The sequence below is a fragment of the Vulpes vulpes genome, chromosome 12 (genome assembly GCF_048418805.1).
Source record: "Vulpes vulpes isolate BD-2025 chromosome 12, VulVul3, whole genome shotgun sequence".
NCBI lineage: Eukaryota > Metazoa > Chordata > Mammalia > Carnivora > Canidae > Vulpes > Vulpes vulpes.
The window spans coordinates 34,760,918-34,776,517 of NC_132791.1; the positions used below are offsets into that span (position 1 = coordinate 34,760,918).

Consider the following 15,600-nt stretch of genomic DNA (forward strand, 5'->3'; position numbering starts at 1 on the left):
CTGATACAGGATTGCAGTTCAGTAAGTTATTTTCCCTATCTTTCCTATTATAAAATTAAAATATTCTCCTGACAAGATTAAAAGCCCTATTGGAACAAATGGCTGAGGATGGGAGTTGCCTATAATCTCTGTGCCCACGCTGTCTCCTGCCAACGCATATGGACATCATTTCAGACGTTCACCTTGCAAACATTAACACCACAAAGGTGTTAAAAATGGGATGGGAGTAAACAGTCCTGATGACAGATACCCTATCAGAAATAGATGATTTTTTTGTTTTTTGTATTCCAGAGGTAAGCCTGTGCTAGACTTGATGAGCTTTGGAGTAAATCGCATTTCTGTTTTCAAAAAGTAAAAAATAGAGACTTGCTTCTCTAAAGAAATGATGCTGTTATCCTGTTAATACCTTTTGTTTTTATAGAATGCCTCCCCTCATAATTCCTTGTTTCCACTTGAAAAAGGATAATACAAATGCTCAGAGAGGTGGTGGGGATATTACATTCTCTTTTGAAACTAAGGGGAAAGCAGGTGCTTCCACCAGGCTTCCATTTGGGTTTGAAGGCAGAACAATTCTTCATTTGGAACCTCAGTAGAATTTCAAGGATGTTCAGCACCGGTGTCCCCTTCTGAGTCTCCACTAAAGGCAGGAGCCAGGGTGGTGGGAACCGAGGGCTGCCTGCCTGCATCTCCCAGGAGGCCGGCCTGGGGGTGAGGGCCTGCCAGCCGCCTCCATCCCTCACTGCCGGCTTAAGGGCTCCCTTCACAGACACCACTCCTACCTTTCTGCCATTTCCAAACGCTGAAATCAGCATCAGATTCTTGGCTTGTTCCCCTTTCCCTTAATTGTCACCTTGGAAGCTCATAAAGATTCATTTTGGAGTCTGGCCCATTGCCGTTTATAAGTACATGTTCTAACCTGATGATTCTTTCTTTCCTCTGGGAATTCATTGTTCTTCGAAACTACTTTGACTGGACCGCCAGAGTCTGCTAGGGGTACTCCTGGGAGGTTTCAGAGCCTCTTCAAGGGATCATTCAAAGCTGCCCAGACTCTCTGAAAGAACTTGAACTCTCCCACAGGTGGGCCACCCAGCCAATGCAAGCACAGTCTCACCAGGCTGGGACAGAAGCTAGAGTCCCGCTTGAGTTTAGAAATTCCAACTTGGTCCTTCTCCTTCCTGTTTCTGGTCCCTGCTCTTCTCATCTACCAACAAAAAACTAAAAGAAAGCTAAGCAAGAATCTCCAAAAGGAGACACGTCATGAGCCTTGATTGCCATGCTGGCCTCAAGCCAAATGAGGCCATGAGGGGAGTTCCTGGAAGGTAGTCACCACCCCCAAAATCGAAGGTCATTATCTACCCTGACTACCAGCAAACTCTTTCCTCAGCCTTCCTTTTCTTTAAAGGAAAAATGAAGTCTAATACATTGTGTATGCTAGTAAGCAAATTCCAGATTTCCTTGGTCAAGGAACAAAATTGAGAGAGAATTGGTGCGCACGTGTAAATTGTGTAAGCAGGTTTACATGTTGGCTAGTAAAATGATCCTAGGTCACAAAGTCTCGCTTACCAAAGGTGATGTTTATCATTCCCAAGTATGTTTTAGTTTTTTTTTTTTTTTTAAAGATTTTATTTATTTATTCATGATAGTCACACACAGAGAGAGAGAGAGAGAGGCAGAGACATAGGCAGAGGGAGAAGCAGGCTCCATGCAGGGAGCTCGACGTGGGATTCGATCCTGGGTCTCCAGGATCACGCCCTGGGCCAAAGGCAGGCGCTAAACCACTGCGCCACCCAGGCATCCCCCAAGTATGTTTTAGTATTTTTACTACTCGCATACCTATATCCACAAACAGTATCATATGCTACTTAGTATAAAGTTTAGTAAGTAGTACCTCATTATATGTATCAAGTATGTCATAAGTATAAATCACAAGAAAGGAAGCCAGTACATCAGCATTCTGCTTCCGATTATGACGAGCTCATGAAAAGGAGATTTTAATACATTTTCACTTGAAAACGCAGATGTCAACCAAGAGGGAATGAAGGTGCTAATTTATAGTTTTAAAAAACTGTGCAAAGAGAAAGTAAAAAGAATGTAAGTGCAAGTTTAGCAATAAGAGAAGTGGAAACAATATAGGGGTGGGAGCGGAGACCCTTCATATAACCAAGGTGGTCTGTAAGAAACTACAGAAGCTTCTGCTAATTCGAAATTCCACCAGCTGAGAAAGAACTAAAACATCGCTGGGTTATTGGAGAAAGGCCTTGGCACTTTATGCACGGGAAATGAAACTTTTCATTTTGCAAATGGCTTGTAGATTTGTTAGAAGCCCCTCCCTCCCATCTTTCCAAGGCTTGAAGAACAGGCTGCAGTTAGAGATGTGGTTTGCATATACTGCTTAGTTGACAGCAGCAGATCAATAGTGAAAGACTAATTAACTAAATGAAGGCAGCAAAGAAGGTTTTGGCAAATGACAAAGCCATTCATTGAGCAATGTTTACTTCCACTTTCTCTAACTTCTGTTTTTAATTAGCATCAGGATGTTTTCACTGCAGCCATTTAGGAGGAGGTTCTTTCCCTTGTCAGGTATTGCATCCCAGGATCAGGTCTGGTAAGAAGAGGAAAACCCCCAACACACTCATCCCTGTACTGTAATTACCAGGTACCTCTCCCCCCTCCCCTCTCCCCTCCCTGCACAGCAGTAGAGGTGGGGGCCCTATTGCAGGACAGCTGGCTTCTCCTGCCAGACCAGCTGCAGTTAGTGGACTTGGAGGATGACTCTAAACATATGCAGTGGATTTGTCTTGCTGGAGTCCAAGCTCTGGATTTCCTCCCTTCTGGTTGATCAATAATCATTCAACTTTGGATGTGATCAAACCAACCTACTGACCTAGCAAAGTATGGAGTCAGATGTGCTTCTTCTTTCACTATTTGAGAGGGAGAGAGACAGACAGAGACAGAGACACAGAGAGAGATAGAGAGAACACTCATAAGCGAGGGTGGAAGAGCAGAGGGTGAGGGAGAGAGGGAGGGAATCCCAAGCAGACTCATGGTTGTATCTCAGGACTCTCAGATCATGATCTGAGCTGAAAGCTAGAGTTGAATGCTTAACTGACTGAGCCACCTAGGCGCCCCTCACTGCCTAGTTCTTAGTGGTGTTTTTCAGCCTTAGTTCTCGAGACTCTGAGAGCTTTGGTAGCTTGCGAGTTGTTTTTTTTTTTTTTTTTTTTTTTTTTTAAGATTTTATTTGTTTATTCATGAGAGACAGAGAGCACGAGCGAGTGAGTGAGAGGCAGAGACACAGGCAGAGGGAGAAGCAGGCTCCATGCAGGGAGCCCGATGTGGACCTGGTCCCGGGACTCCAGGATCATGCCCTGGGCCAAAGGTAGGCACTAAACCGCTGAGTCATCCAGGGATCCCCATGAATCTCTTTTTATCTAAATGGCCAGACCTCGTACTTCCATTTTTTGGATAGGAAAAATGGGGCAAAGAAGTGTTTTAGCCAAGCTCGTGTTGCAGGTTGTGGGAAGGAAGGACAAAGAAAGGCAAATCTGCAGCTTGGCTGATAGCTGGAACTAACTGGGCCAGGGTGCTTTATTCTATAGAATGGGGGATGGTAGATAGGGTGCTCAGGGCAGAAGATGTGTTTGGTGAAGAAGGCTGGCAGATCATTAGAATCTAGAGGAGATTTTATGAGAGAATGAAGAGGTGAACTAGTATTTGGAGGGGAATCCGGTATTGGTGGAAAAGAATAAAGACACCAATGAATGCAGTGACCATGTTTTTAAGAAGCAACACTAGGTCTTGTCTCTGTTGTTCCTTCTGACTGTGAAGTCCAGACTAATAAGCTTTCAAAGCTTGGCTCATTGCCCCAGTCTCCTCCAGTTCCCCTCCACCCATTTCTATACTGGGTTTAGTGGCTCATGGCCTGATGTGGCAGTTAATTTTATGTGTCAATTACCAGGCGAGTGGACACCCAGAGAGCTGGTAAAACCATTTCTGGGTGTATCTGTGACAGCATTTCATGTGAATTGGTAGGCTGAGTAAAGATGGTCCTCACCAATGTGGATGTGCATCATCCAATTTGCCTGAAAAGAATAAACAGGCAGAAAGAAGGGTGAATTTGCTCTGTGCTTGAGCTGGGACATCCATCATTTTCTGCCTTTAGATATCAATGATCCTGGTTCTCTTTGGACTTAGACTAGATCTTATATCATTGGCTCCCATGGCTTCTTGGGCCCTCAGACCAGGACTTAGCTTATCAGTTCCCCTGGTTCTCAGGCCTTCAGTGGAACTACACCATTGGCTTTCCTGGGCCTTCAGCTTGCAGATGGCAGATTGTAGGATTTCTCAGTCCCCGTGATGAATGACATGAACCAATCCCTCATAATAGCTCTGATATATCTATCTATCTATCTCTTATCTATCTATCTCTTATCTATCTATCTATCTATCTATCTATCTATCTCCTGTTGGTTCTGTTGTTCAAAGAACTGTAATACACCACCCAAATATGGCGGTATATCCCACTCCCTAGATGGCAATTTCCAGGTTTTTTTTTCTTATGCAAGGTAGTAAAATACAGAGATAAAGACTTTGAGGACAGAGACCATGTGAACATCTTTGTATGCCTGACCAACCTATTGAACAATTACACTGTGCCAGGTACTATGGATACCTGCCATATATTATTTCAATTAATACAACAACCCAAAGAAATAGTACTCTTGTAGTTCAGATTATGAAGGAGCTAGGCTCAAAGGGATTAAAATAACTTCAAGGTCACACAACTAGTAGGTGGTGAAGTCAAGATGAAGCCACAGGTGAGGAGTTCAGAGTCCATGTTCTTGATCAGTAGGCTACTCACTTCCCTAGTGGACCCTTGACAAACATTTGCTAAATTAAGCTGATAATTCATATAGTGCTTATTTTACTACATGTAGCAGGTACTTAATTAGTTGATGATTTCAGAACTCATTCAAGCTGGAAAGCTGTATTCCTCTAAAGGAGTCATTTTTCAGATTCTAATATGAATAAGTGAACAAAAACGTCCTTGTTGTCACCAGGTGAGCAAAATGGTTACATGTCTCTAAAGGTAGTGGTAAAGTCTAGAGACCTAGGATTTTTCTTAGCTTAGGGATCTACATTTTTTCATATCATTTTCTTATTATAACTTAAAGGTAAAGAATCCCTTCTTCTAGGAGGGTGGATCTGAAGGGAGGATGAAAAGGAGGGAAGACAAAGCTGTTTTTAAAGAAGGTAAGACTTGTGAATCTATGCATTGACTTACTTGTATATGAAGTGGCCCTTCAGGGCAGAGACTGCCCGCAGTTAGGAGAGACCTTTAGAAGCACAGAAGGGGCTGGTGGAAGCATTACCACATCAACTAGCACATTTCCACTCGCACTCCACACTCCGGGTAACATCTTCAGAACACCTCTTCCTGTCATCCCCTTCCTGTCTACTTGTCCCTCTATGCAGAACCACCCTGGCCTGGAGGACAATCCAAGTCTTCTACCAACTCCATGGTTGTTTCAATCTATCGTCATTTTAAACCCTGCTACAATCTGTGAAAGAAAGGATCCTGAATGCCTAGAGTTTGGGATAATTTTATTCCTGTTACATCTCCTGAATTAAAAAAAAGCAAGCAGCTCAGTTTGGCTCTGAGCCAGTTGACCCTCACCCCCACCTCCTCCACCCATCCACTTCTCCCTCTTGACTTTCAGGCAGAAAGACACCCTGAGTGGTGGTTAGCAATGAAACAAATCAAGAAGATTCTTAGCTTTCATGAAGTTCCAAGTTCATTTACATCTTTCCTCCAACACTCAGCACTTTGCCTTGGGGTGAGCTTGTTGGGCCCCCCTTGTGCGCACCCCTGCAGCTCTGAGTTACAATCATGGGGATTAAATTCTCATCCAAGGCAGACTCTTTCCAAGACGGAAAAGCAAGGGTGAGAATTAAGCAACTAACTACCTCACAGAACCTCAGGCCAGGGAAGGTGGCTGCTCTACTCCCTCTCCTTCCCTACTTCCTTGAAGAGAATGGGGCCTCACCTCCCCCGGTGCCCCAGGGACAGAAGTGAACAACAGTGATGTTGAGAAGAGGAGAGGAGAGAAAGGAATATGGATTTCTCAGAGGAAGAGTTCAAGTCCTCAGCTTTCCTGGGATACTCAGGTCCTAGTCTCTCTCTCTAACCTTCACTGACAGCTACTACTGAACAGAGTGACCCTCCAACCCAGGTATGGGTAATAGAAACCCATTTCCCTGGCTCAGCAGAGTCAATTCAAGGACTAAAAACAAGAGGCAGAAAACTCAAAGCATTTTTCTAGATTGCTCTTTTAGGATAATAGTGAAAGCTGCTAGTATCCTACTATATGTTGGGCATGGGGCTAGGTTTTTTTTTTTTTTTTTTTTTTTTTTTTTTTTTTTTAGGATAGTCACACAGAAAGAGAAAGAGAGAGAGAGAGAGGCAGAGACACAGGTAGAGGGAGAAGCAGGCTCCATGCACGGGGGGGGGGGGGGGGGCTAGGTTTCTTACAAATATTAATCCATGCAAGCTTCCATTTTACACACAGTTCAGCTCACTGGAACTCAGTTTAAGAGACTGTGCCCAATGCTCATGGTAAAGCCCAAGTCTCCTTATTCCAAAGTCCAAAAGCTTGGTTATAGTCATTGTCCCCATCCAAGCCACCTGCTATAAGTAATTGCCCTTAGATCTGGGCAAGAGGGGTCCCTGCTCAGGCCCGGAGCTTTAGAGGGCCCCTCCCCAAGAGGTTAGGATTCTGGGGGGCCAGGAGGATCTGCCTACCGAAGGCCCACCTTCCACCTTACGTGGCCCCCTTCCATTTTAGACTCTACTCTGGATACACAGGCTCTTGGAACTCCCTGACCCTAGGGCTCCAGCTAGGGTTGCCAGATTTAGCAGAAAAAAAATACAGGATGCCCAGTTAAATTTGAATTTTATATAAGCAGTAAAATAATTTTTTAGTGTAAATATGTCCAATGAAATATTTAGAATATATTTAATGCTAAAATGGTTCATTATTTATCTGAAATTCAGATTTAACTGGGCATCCTCTAGGCTTTCTGGCAAGCCTAGCCTCAGCTCACTTCCAGGACCTGGTGGGCCTCTTCCTGGGGGCTATTTGGGTAGGATGTGCACAGAGCTCAGATATGCACACGTGTGCATCCAAAAGGCATGCAAACAATACCCCTCTCAGGGCCAGAAAGAGCCCAAGGAGGGAGAGAAGGGGCACTGACTGGATCCCTTCATATGTGCTCTTGTTAGGGATATGCTAGCTCCCTAAACCGTATAGATTCCTTTATCCTCCAACTTCATTTGTGATTTCCATGGTCCGTTGAGCCCATAGAACAGGACCCCTTTTATTTTGCTCACTGCTGACTTGTTCTGGGGGGAGGAGGTAGGTGTTAGAAGGAGCTGCTCAGAATCCCAGTCTAAGGGAAATGTAAATGTTGGTGCAGATGGCTTAATGGGTTTCTCAGCCTATGAAATGGAAAAACTGCTGGATGTGAGGGTCAAAGCTTTTGGTTTTCCTGTGTCAAGGGTGTCTGACTCTAAGCAGGATGCTTCATCTCTTGGGGCCACCCCCCCCCCATTTATAACATGTGAAAAATACCCCTGCCACTTGGAGGAGTGTGGGGTTAAAATGAAATAACATGTGAGAGCATCAGAGTCGTTGGCAGGTGTCAAGCCTCATAAAGTAGTTGAATCTGAATAGGTAGAAATAGAACCCAGGCCTCTCCTCTTATTCAGGCTCACCCACACATTGTGGGTGATCACCTTATTGTGATCACCCACACATCTATTTCCAGCTGGGGGGCCCTGGGATCTTCTGGGAAGCCGAGATGACTCCTAAATCACAGCAGGGGTGTCACCTCCACCCTAGTCTTCTGGACAAGTGAACCCAGGGACGTGGCCTTCCAGAAGCATCTGCTTCTTGGGCTGCAGCTGCAACTCAGAATTACTCTATATCATGGGAACTATACCATTACAACTCTCCAGAGGACAAGGAAGACCCTACCTATTCAGAGAGCTGAATCATTCCCATGAACTCAAGACTGCTAAGATCAAGTCTTACTAAAGATTATTAAACAAAAACTCAACTCCTTTCTAGTGCCAGGTAAGGGCTCTTTCTTGAGCATAAAGTGCAAAATATGAAATGCGAAACATTATTCCCAATACACGGTATAACAGTGTGCTTGGTGCTTCCCTAGCCTCCTCTAGTTGGCGTTAACACTGTCCTCAAGCCTTCCCTCTCTACCTTTCTTCCCTCCCAAGATTAACTTCTAGTTGTCTGCTAGCAAGCCTCAGGAAAAGATGTAAGAGGAAGGTGGTATATCGTAATGCAGAAAAGGTAGACTCTGGTGTCCCAAAGACTTAGGTCCCAACACCAGCCCTGCCATCTGCTGGCTAAGCAATCACAGGTAACTCCTTAACCTTGTTGAGCCTCCATTTCTTTTGTAGCAGTGAATTATAGAACCTGCTTTAACTTAACCCAGTGCCTGGTGCCTAGAAGGGGCTCATTAAATGGTGGCCATTATAGAGAGTGTTTAATATGTAAGATTATACCTTATGTTCAATAACGCATAAAGGGTAGGTGCTCAATAAAGCATAAAAGAATGAATGGGGGGTGCCTGCGTGGCTCAGATGGCTAAGCATCTGCCTTCAGCTCAGATTGTGATCTCAGGGTCCTGAGATGGAGCCCCATGTAGGGCTCCCTGCTCAGTGGGGAGTCTGCTTCTCCCTCCCCCTCTGTCGCTCCCCCTCCCCCTGCTCATATGCTCTCATGAATAAATAAAATCTTAAAAAAAAAAAAAAGACTGGAATAGTTTCTCAAGTGTTCTCTTTGCAAGACTTACACAAAAGCAGAAAATCAGCCAAAGGAGTAGCCAGGGGGTCCCTCCTGCCTTGAACCCCCCAGACTGTAGGGCTCCTTTGGGTCTCACATTTGTGAATCAGTCTCTAGTTCGGCCTGACAGCATGAGACACACCTCACTTCTGTTGGTTCACTGTGCTCGTCCCCACCTCCTCCATCCTTCATTGATCTGGGTCACGTTTACCTGTAACCATCCCTGATTACCTGCAGGACCAAACAAGTAGGGAGCAATAATTAAGAAATCACAGGTGCATACTTTTCACATCACATAATTGCCCTACAGTCTGGTACCAGTGCCCTGACAAGCTTCCTGCTGCGGTCCACCATGCAAACAGTTCCACCCACGGCAGGTGAAAACAATTCTACTTTTCTGGGCCGGAGAAGACGGATTTTGTGCAGCAGAAGCCTTTCAATTATTCAGGATGCTGGCGTCTTTTTTTAGTTCAATTATTCAGGGGTTTCTGAGTACAGGATTGTAAATTCAGCATTTGCTGGTCCTAAAGCTTGGACTCGATTGGTTTAGATCCAACCTGCTCAGTAGGTCTCAAATGTGACAGTGAATATGGACAAGAGAAGTGGACATCCTTTTGACAGATAAATCAAGCACAGAGGAAAATTTATCTTTGAAAATTTTTGACTTGCAGCCTCTTGCCAATACAAATGGAGTGCTTACATTCATGACGATCCTTTCTCTTTCAAGCCAACGCTGGCAGAAAGATTTTTGGAAATCAAACAGCTATTTATGTATAATTGACACTTATTTCAGGTAAGTTCTTCCTCTCTACCCTCCACTTGAATAGTAATCTACGTATCCTCTTGAGAATTTCAAGTGGAGGTTAGAGTGCCTGCTTGCCTACCAGGATGCCAGGTTTTCTGGGTTTCAGATGAGAAAACAATTTTTTAAGATTTATTCATGAAAGACACACACAGAGAGAGAGAGAGAGAGAGAGAGAGAGAGAGAGAGGCAGAGACACAGGCAGAGGGAGAAGCAGGCTCCATGCAGGGAGCCTGATGTGGGACTCGATCCTGGGTCTCCAGGATCACACCCTGAGCTAAAGGCCAGTGCCAAACCGCTGAGCCACCCAGGGATCCCCAAGAAAACAACTTAAGGCTAAAAGGTACCAGGGGTTCCTTTATTTTTATTTTTTAAAGAAAGCACTGCTGGTGCTAAGACATTTAGCACTCACCACTTGTCCCCTCTGCTAGGCTGAGTTCTAATGAGAACATCTAGAAAGTGAATGAATGAACTAAAAATAGGGATTAAAAAAAATTCTTTGACTGTCTAATAGGTTGATTTAGGGTTGGAAAAGGAGGATACAACAATCTCTAGATCCTGATCCCTGCTCTTGGAAGGGGAGACAAATTAATTTAAAAAAGAAAAAAAAATCACAAGTTTAAAAAAGATAATGAACTTAAGACTATACCAGGAAGGTTTGATGAAGTCATGAACGGAGTCCCGTTCTGGTCTTTTGTAGCTCTATCCTTGCTCAGTGTCTGGCACATTTTCTCTTGTGTGAATGAACTCTTTTTGAGGCGCCTTTTGTTTAGAAGTCTCCGATGTTAACAAAAAGCTTGAATAGACTGTTTACAGAATGTAGCATGGACTAGGCACTATTGTAGTTCTTTAGATATATAAGCTTATTCACTACTCCTTCAGAAGTCTGAGGGAGTATTGATATTATGATTTCATTAAGGTTCCTGGATGACTCAGTCCGTTAGGCATCCAACTCTTGATTTTTGGCTCAGGTCATGATCTCAGGGTCCTGGGATCGAGCCCTGGGTTGAGCTCCATGCTCAACACAGAGTGTGCTTGGGATTTCTCCTCTTCCTCTGTGCCCTTCCCCCCACCCATGCTCTCTTACTCTCTCTCAAGTAAGATTTTATGCTTTCATTATATAGAGAAGAGAATCAAGGCACCTAGAGGCTAAGGCACTTGATCAAGGTCACATAATTATGTGGTAGAATTTAGATTTGAACCTTGGCTCAGACTTTAGGATCTCCATTTTTAAATCACTGTGGTACACAGCTTCAAGTTAATGGGCTTTGTGTTAACTATAGGAATTTGAGGAGATGTGTTTAACAAGAAACAAATGGAAATGGAACCTGGCTAGCATGTATTTCCCCAAAACTTAGCACACTGGGAGTTATGGGAGATCAACAGAGTAATAGTATGGCTAAATGACAACTCCCCTCGCCCTCAATCACCTGCCCAGATTCTGCAGCTTTATTAAATCCTTTTTCTTTGACCCAAAGCAAGCATCTTCTTCCAGAACTCCACACAAGTGCATGTTCCCAGAGGTGACTGGCCCTGGTTGGTGGCCTTTGGGGCTTCTGGAAGGATCTACATGCTGTAATCAGCACAGTGCTTTATCTTCTGTTGTCAGATGCCTGTATCTAGAGCAAGTAACTCAGCATCACCATCTCTACTCCCTCTGCTGGGGGCTCTTCTCTCCCACAGACTTTGGGCTGCACATGGAGTGGGGGGGGCACAAGTTGGGGCCCAGGTGCCAGGCTGGAATATACCCACAAATAAGGTCATCACATTCTGCTTTTCTTCTAGGTCTCAACCTCTACCTGGGCCAGGGAGAATGGGGTGGCTCCCCTCCTTCACTCTCAAGACAATAGCAGAGAGCTGAGAAAATCCTCACAGCAGTTGTCATGCTCTAGCAAGCCAGTCTCCCCCTTCTACTTCAAGTTAGCCTCCCCTCTGGTTCTCCAAACTCGTTGATTTCTTTTTTTTTTTTGCACCGAATTCATGCTCCATCCTTGACTTTACTGCTTTGGGTGTATATTTAAGTCAACTGGGTTTGTCATAGAAGTACCTGTTAGATCTGTGACCCTCCCATCAGAGCCAGTCTTTGCACCTGAGAGCAAGAGCTACCTAAAAAGCTTATATCTCCCAAGGGAGAAGAAAAGGAAACACAAGGACTTTGACTTTGAGCCCTAAGGCTTAATCCTTGGAAAACACGGTTTAGGATCTCCTCCAGTTATGGGGATATTATGTGGAAACAGTTCCAAATTTTATTTGTTCAAGTCCTGCGACAAAAAAAAAAAGGCTTTGCTTATAATATTTGAGAATTGTAAATTGAGAACGTGCAAGTGAAGGGATTTGTCATTTCAAAGCTTCTAGCATTTCTTTGCGTTACAGGAGGTGGAGATTTGGAGAAAAATGTGACATGTTTTTGTAGACGACTCCATTGAGCCTTTTAATTTGGCAGAGGGAAGTGAAAAATGCTATTTTGGAACAAAGAGGGTCCAGATTTGAATTCCAAGAAGAGAAGATGGACCAGGTTGTTTTCATTGTGGATGGAGTAGACTTTCTGTAATTATTTAGGTTTTGGGGGGAAAAAAAAGGTACAGCATACAGTCCCTGAATATTATTATTATTGTTAATTGTTGGGAGATGTGTGCAAGACCTCATTGGGCAGTTGTCCTAGAGCTGTGGGGGAAATATAGGCAGCAATATTAAGATGTCAAGTCTCCAGCCTGAGCTCAGGTGGTTATTGAGCATAGTTGGCTGCCTAGACTATTCTGGAATGCCCCAAGGTCATGCTGATAGCTGTACATGGAAGGGTGTAGAAGACACTATTTTTGTAATAGAGCTTTATAGAAACGTGGCTGCTTCATGGTACCAGTCATCTGCAATTCATTCTGCTCAGGCTTTTCCTTAGAGATATGTAAGCATGCATAAGATTATGCTTTTAGTTCTCCATTAGACCTTCACCTTGAGTGGTTGAGTTGTCATTAAGTATTTTTATGGCTGACTGGGTATTAAAACACCAGGAAGAGGAGGCAAATAGGTATGGACCGCTTTGCCAGGTTATTACTGAATCACGAACTTGAAGAAAAGTGAGGTTATACACCATCACATACCAAAGAAACCATACACAAACCAGAGATTTTCATTGGCAAAGGGTAGTTAAAATATTTAATGGAGTTCAGCAGCAGAATCAACATATCATATTTGTATTGTAAAACAATTGGCTCTGTGTCCTAGTGTATATGAAAACCTGACTGTTTGCAAAGAGGCAACATTTCAAGGTCATTCAGAACCTGACTATAAACCATCTAAAAGGAGCTTAATAATGCTAAGATGAAGTTACTGCTGATGTTTGGATTTATAGAATAAACAGCGTAATTAATCTATTAGAAAAGACTTGGGAACCTCACTTGGACGGGAAGACAAAAAGAAAAAAAAAAAAAGGTATCCAAGTAGGTCCTTACTTCGAAGTCCCTGCCCGCTTCTGTTAAATCAGAACAAGTACTCTAGTCCTAAATTATCTCCCCAATGTTAGTCAGGGTCCACCTCACTGGCTGGACGTACATATTTGCAAATAGTCAGGTTTCCCCATAGGGGCTGTAAGACACACACACATGGTTGAGAGAGATTACAAAAGTTGCATAGGCCCATGCGATATATAAACATGTATCTAATATATTTAAAATAAAGACAGATGGAAGAATGTGCCCACTAGATGACAAGACAGGAAAATGTATGTATATTGTTCCGGGTCTTCAACACTATTGCCCCAGCTCCATGCCAGGTATAGATCATGGCCTAGAAAATGTGGGCATGCATATACTCAAGGGAGCCCCAAGGAAAGGAAATTGCAGTAGGCACACAATTCATCTCTAGCCCACCTGCCAAATGTTGGCAGACTACTCAGGGTCGCAACCCACATGTTGTGAACCACGATTTTACCTCCCTGGGTAGCATGTGGTTTTGAAGGCAAAGGCTGGGAGTTTACGTTCCCAGATGCCATATGTATGCAGTTAGCAGACAACTATGGTCTCTTTATATGTACATGGCCACAAATCACTACAGATTGATGCCTGGCTGATGGACTTGATCGCCTGTGAATTCCCCATATGCTTCACCTTACTCAGGAGCAGGAGAGGAAAATATGGAGCTTTGGACAGAAAAAAAAAAAAAACCAGGAAGCCTCTACTCATGCAACTGTAATGTATGTGTGATTATGTGAGGTTGAGCATGTGAAGCTACAGGGGGCCACCGCTGGGGGCGAGGTGAGAATTTTTCCTTATACATTCAAAAAGCAACTAGAGAAAACAAAAACAAAAAGCCAATCTGCAGTCAAAATATAATTGGCTACTGGGGCTTTCTCTAAAGTGGTTAGTTCTGATTCAGCCTTAGAAACTGCAAGGAAATAGCCATCTTTATGGTATAAGGTCCTCCCACCCCCAAAATGCTACGATTCCCAGTTTCTGTTTTTCTAGCTTTCCTTTTGTTCTTTCTTCCCTCCAGGTCTTCTTCCCTTCCTTCCTTCCTGTGGATGTACACGTTATTTTGGCTCACTTCATATGAGGGTTTAGGATGGCAAACAAGAACAGATGCAATCAATCAGCCTCAGCACCATGGCAATTGAGAGCACAAGCTGACCGTAATGACCAGCAGAGGTTAGCATTATGGAGCCTTCCTATAACTTAGTTCTCCTGTGAGTGATCTGAGAACAGAGATCGACAGAGGGGAGCATATTTTAAAGAGGAGCGGGGTGGCCTGGGGGAGCTCAGTTAAGCCACGACTCTTGGTTTTCCAAGACCGCTCAGGTCATGATCTCAGGGTTGTGAGTTCAAGCCCCAAGTCAGGCTCGCAGCTCCATTGAGGAATCTGCTTGAGATGCTCTCCCCCTGCCCCTTCCTGACTCACATTTGCTCTCAAATTTTAAATGAAAAAGGAGAAAATTGCTTCCTTATATATGTATCCATGGGAGTGATCCAGGGGAGTGAAGTTTGAGTGAGGATTTGTAGCTCCCTAGTTATTGCTGGTTTTAATGAAATATTTTAAATAGATAAGTAGAGAAAGTATCAGAAAGATAATCAGACCCACGAAGTATAGAAGATACCGGATAGACCCAAGTCCTAGCTTTCACAAAGCCCCAAACTTTTCCAATTTTCTTCAACATTCATAAGGACAGTATTTCAGATATGAATGGAAATTCCTGCCACCTCTTCTTTCATTCCCCTCCCTTCTTGTATTTGCTTGATTTTCCCTAGAGCTGAAGAACCTGGACTTTTTAAAAAAGATCTATTTTAGAGAGAGAGATATGGGGGAGGGGCAGAGGGAGAGGGAGAGAGAATCTCAGGCAGTGCTAAGCCTTCATGGGGCTGGACCCCACAACCCATGAGAGCAGGACCTGAGCTGAAACCAAGAGCTGGCCGCTTAACTGACTGAGCCACCCCGCCACCCCAAGCTTTTAACAGTAGGCTTGACATAAGTGCCCACCATACAAACACAAAATCTTAAAAGCACTTACTCCCTGTCTTAGGTTAGGTTTCCTAGCAACAGAGCCTGGGACAGAGATGCTCCTGCAAGAGAAAAGCTTTAAGTGAGAGAAGCAAGACAGAAGAGAGAAAGAAGCTAAACAAAGCTGTGATTTCTGCCAAAGTCTAGCCTCCGTCTGAGCTCTTAGGGAATTCTGGGCCGCAAAGGCACCACAGATCTATCTTACCGAAGCAAAGGCGCTTGGTGTTCATGCCCCTTATTTATAAGCCAATGGCTGTAGGCTACCTGGCGGTGGGGGAGGACTGTAACCTCTCAGGCATTTCCAGCTGAAGTGGTCCCCATCAGCCAATGGCAAGTCTCTGGAAGACTGCAGTTGTGAGCAGTTAGCAGCAGTTGGTGGTGGGCGTGCTAGGCACATAAAGGAATCTGGGACGGTCATCACTGGCATCGACTACACCTTCCAACCTG

The 15,600-nt window shown here is 44.1% G+C and overlaps 1 long non-coding RNA gene across 1 annotated transcript in view; it reads right to left on the bottom strand.

Annotated features, from left to right (window-relative positions):
- LOC112922013 (uncharacterized) overlaps positions 1 to 15,600 on the bottom strand; it is a 349,135-nt gene that overhangs the window by 11,750 nt on the left and 321,785 nt on the right. The window lies entirely within an intron of this gene.